Source organism: Electrona antarctica, assembly GCF_951216825.1.
Source record: "Electrona antarctica genome assembly, chromosome: 11".
In the NCBI taxonomy this organism is placed as follows: Eukaryota; Metazoa; Chordata; class Actinopteri; order Myctophiformes; family Myctophidae; genus Electrona; species Electrona antarctica.
The window spans coordinates 31,069,419-31,074,691 of NC_136792.1; positions in this window are offsets into that span (position 1 = coordinate 31,069,419).

The window sequence follows — 5,273 nt, forward strand, 5'->3', positions numbered from 1 at the left end:
ACGGACAAATCTGTACTGTTATGGAACTTAGTCTGGTCTTTTTAACGGACAAGTCTGTCCTTTTACGGACACTTACGTTAATCCGAAAATAGAAAATGATGTACATTTACATAGGATATTCTTTGTACAATTTACGGACATCAATCTGATTAAACCACAAATATACAAATATAACATGTTTATTTGTATTTCTTTTCTTCAGTGTGAACAGTGCAATTAAACATTTTTTCTTTAACATTAAAGTGCAATTAAACATTTCTTTTTCTTTTTTTAAACATGCCCAAAGCACCCAGACAACACATTAACCGCCAGGATTAATGAATTCACCTCATACAGGAAAGGATTTCCCCTGTTTTACGGCGTATATCTATTCTACGTCCGAGCATAGACATGGTAACGCCTGTCTTGAATGTCCTCAGATGCAAGGGTACTCCGTGGTGGGAAATAATACAAGTAAAAGAGAATGGCAACACGCGACAGTAACTTGTAACTTTAATTTTTGTAGAAGAGGCAAACTAATAGTTTGTGCCGTTTACTTTGATTGAATAATTGAACACGTAGGCCTATGTACTATCATTTGATTTGGCTGTGTTCTAATACTAAAAAAGATCAAGGGAAAAGAGACCTTTTTACAGTACAATAATGTTTAGAGTTTACAGATGTATACAAATAAACAGGCCAACGGCATAAACAATATTAGTTTGCCTCTTCTGCAAAAATAAAAGTTACTGTCACGCGTGCGTGCCAAGCTGCCATTCTCTTGTATTATATATCGTATTATTTATTTCCCACCACGGAGTAACCTCACGCAGCAGACTATCCGGCAGGCAGGGCGTTACCATGTCTATGCTCGGACGTAGAAAAGATATACGCAGTTTTACGTTTTGAAAAGCCTACACTTGTGACTGTTGGCAATGGTAATGTGTTAGTACTATATAGTTGCATTACATTTCCATCATAGAAACAATAGAACACAACTTTTATAGACATTTCCATATAATAAAAATATACATTCAACTGTAACACATTTCTCTTAAAACTTGTACAGGGATCGTTTGCCACTGCCTTCAAACTACTGACTCACCCGCCAGTGGGGAATGAGGAGTCCCCTCCAGGAGGATGTAGAAAGTGTCCTACACCTCCCACTCCTCATTCCCCACCGACGGGCGTTGCCCCAGCCTGTAGGAGAAGATGCAGTGACAAATATCACCCTCCCCACCCAACTTCCCTCCCCTGAACATGGGGGATTTGAACTACATTTGGACAGGTACTTAACCCCTGCGCCACCTAAGTGCCATAAAAAAATTTAAGAGCTTTCTGAAATGTAACACATTTCTCTTAAAACTTGTACAGGGATCGTTTGCCACTGCCTTCAAACTACTGACTCACCCGTCAGTGGGGAATGAGGAGTCCACTCCAGGAGGATGTAGAAAGTGTCCTACACCTCCCACTCATCATTCCCCACAGACGGGCGTTGCCCCAGCCTGTAGGAGAAGATGCAGTGACAAATATCACCCTCCCCAAATTTTTCAAAACACAATAAAATACATGTCCTTTGTCACAGCTTTCAAACTACTGACTCACCCGTTCAGTGGGGAATGAGGAGTCCCCTCCAGGACGATGTAGAAAGTGTCCTACACCTCCCCACTCATTCCCCACTGATGGGCGATGCAGGAGAACATGCAGTGACAAATATCACCCTCCAATGATTTCAAAACACAATAAAACATATCAATACAGCAATCAACTAAACAGCTTAGTGCAACAAAATAGGCATTTCTCACCTTTAGAATACTCAAACATCAGACTAACATTCTGAGATAGATAATAGTTAAGTTCTGTTTGGGGGGGGCAGGTACTTCACCCCTATGCCCCCTTAGTGCCATACACATTTCCATTTCAAAACTAAATAAACAGCAATGCTGTTGCATTCTCACCTTGAGAAAAACATTGTTACAGACTGGCAGTCTGACATACAAGAGGTAGTGTGTGTGTGTGTGTGTGTGTGTGTGTGGTTGTGCGTGTGGGTACACGCAGTCCAAAAACCTCACATGTTCCATACGAAGTCCTTCATTGAGTCACAAACTTTGACGGTCTTGAATCACAAAACATTGCTCCATCAGACTAACTGTCCTTTGTCAGACAGTAGGTGAGGTGTGTGTGTGTGTGTACAGTCCAAAAACCTCAAATGCTCCATTGGAAATCCTTCAGTTGAGACACAAACTTTGACAGTCTTGCCGGAATGTGCCGTTTTTTCCCCTGCTGTTCTGCCTTGGACCCTCTGTCTGGATTGATTCCGAAGAAAACTCTAAGGAAACAGAAGAAATCTTAGCTACACATAAAATAGATGAAACTGAAGTAAAGAGTAACAGACACAGTTGAGATACTTTAGTTAGTTGATGGTGGTCCTTGGCACAAAATGTGCCAAGTAGACAATGAGATACAATATGGAAAACTTGACCTCTCTTAGGCTAAGGGCAGAGCAATATGCAAGGAACTGGAAGAAATAGACATTGTACTGGACTATGACCAATTTGGGCTTTGACAAGTATGCATGTCAAATAGTGACCACGAGGTGGCAACATAGGATAGATCTTTGGTTGGGATTTGCAGCCCTTAGCTTGAATGATGTAAAAATTGTACTGGTAATGAAGGGCAACTTTATTTGTTTAATTTGGGATATTGGCTCAGGGGTAGAGTGGCCAGTAGAGCAGCTGGATGGGAACGGCGAGGTTCCCAGTTCGATCCTGTGGGCTCCCCCAGAGTTAGTGTCAAAGTGTCCTTGAGTAAGACTCTGATGAACCCCTAATTGCTCTCAATGAGCAGGATGGTGCCTTGCATGGTTTCCTCGGCCATCATGGGTGAATGTAATGGTGTATGAATGTGTGTGTGTATGTAATGTAAAGCGAGTTGGATAAAAGCTCTATATAAACAGGGCTGCACACAACTTTTTTGGTCTAGTACTCAGGAGCACCTGGAGAAGTTACTTGGCTCTCCAAAATGCGGCGACCCGTCTCGCCGGATGGATAATAGAGGGATGGATGAATATAATAACTTATAGAAAAACTATATTTATTGGATAGGTGGGGACTGGGGAGTCAATGGAGGGTATTGCAACTCTAGATTCATACCATTATTAAAAAGAATCTAGAGTTGCAAATTGCAGCTAGGTCCATGTGTGGTCCAGCCCTAAATGCATATTCTAATAAAAACAACTTAATACTTCCTAAGGATAATATGAGCATCAAAGCAATATTTAGGTACTTAAAAAAAAAAATATATATATATATATATATATATATATATATATATATATATATATATATATTTAAATAGCCGATCTACTAGCTCACAACGTGTTGCGGTCTTGCGGAGGAGACACGTTGTGAGCTTGCAGATCAGCTATTTGTTTAACATACACGGCGAAGCATACATCAGGCTTCCCTTTTGTTTTAACCGAGGCAACGTACAGTCAGACTCAGACAGTTAGACACACATGGCTCCTTGGTGCAAAAACAAACAGTGTACACTTCCCAGACTTTACGATAATAAGGGACAGTATGTCGGGACACAGTGTTGTCATGTTGATACGCTTCATGTTGTGCAGGCTGCAGCAGCAGTGCCAGTCCGCAATGCTTTGCACTCTTCCCACTGTCGGAACTAAAACCTGTACCCGTAAAAAGTCAGTGGCCGGTGCCTAGGCTGTGTGAGACGGCATCGCAAACGAGCAACTTGCTCCAGCACCCGGAAAAAAAACATAAGCACAGCGGCGAATGGGAAGAGTGCAAAGCATCCAAAGCATCCCCTTTTACAACTTGTAAAAATGGCCAGTGCACTTGTGCAAGACGTACTTTGAGTGGCAGTCGGTGGGAAATGCTCTCGCTACAGATTGTACTAGTATTCTGGCCATAATAATCATTCTAGGCGGCCCCAGCAGGCGGTATGCAGAAGCGCTTCCCGGCGCTCTGATTGACAGCGCAGAATTAATTTTGACGACGCATGCGCACTGGCATGTTACATGTTTGTAATCAACTGGAATTCTGCACAAGTAAGCCTTGCAGAGCCAAAATAGCAGATCTACAAGCTCACATTGTGTTGTGACGCATTATGACAGACAAGAATTCAAATAGCCCAGCTATAAACATTACAAAACCATGTGTTGCTTACCTTTGCACAAACTCCAGCGTCAACGCCATCTCCTTCGGGTACTCGATGTTGCAGACATAGAACAGGGAGAAAGCATAGGCGAGGGCCGCAACAGGGGATGTGATGTGGTCATTTACAATGACCTGATCCACAGCCATATTGAATTGCTGGTCACCTTAAACAGATTATCACAAAAAACGAAATTAATTTAAGAAATCACACACCCACGCACAAAAGAAAAATAGAATAATTGCTGTGATTTCTGGTAATTAGTAGTTTTTGGTAAGAACAAGCAAAAAATACTTTGAAACGCTATTCAACATTTTGTTTCTCAGACTTGTACATACAATTGTACATAATTTAAAGATGTTGCCCCTAATCTGCATATACCTTTTCATCACAACAAATTGTCTTAGCAGGAAAACTAAAAACAAATGGAGCATATATACCAAGCTTGCTGGGATAACTACTAACCTCTGAGTAGGATGCATGGGGTACATGGGAGATCAACATCGTTGGAGTCCTGAGGAGAAAAATAAGATGAAGATACACACATGCATTTGATGATTTTACGTTTCCAATGTACACAAACAGTGTCTGAATCAGAGGTAACGACTAAGCATAGAAATATTACAGGGATTCTCAATATTTTCTATGATTCACACATTACAATATAATTATGTTGCAGTATGTACATGTGACAAGTTTGACAACCCCAAAATTTGTTCTCAGTCTAAATGGGTTAGACTTAGAGTACCAGCAGTGCAAAGTGGATCAACTATGATACGTATAGTATCACTATCTATACGTTGACTCAAGTACTGTGGTTGAGTATTTCTACCACCACTGGATATAGATAATTATGTTGAGATAATTTCCTGGGGTTTACAATCCATAACACTTACCTCATTTTGGAAGAAGAGGCGATCAGGGTTTTCCTTTAAGTATCTAGCAATGCCTTTGATCAGCTCCACTGGACCATCACCCAGCTTCAACCCTATGATTGATTGAATACTTTATTAACAGTTCATACCAATTATACAGAATACAACATGTTTCTATATCTGTGGTGCTCAAAAGTGTAAACTGTAAAGACGAAACGGAAGTGGGGAGGAGGCTCCACTTCC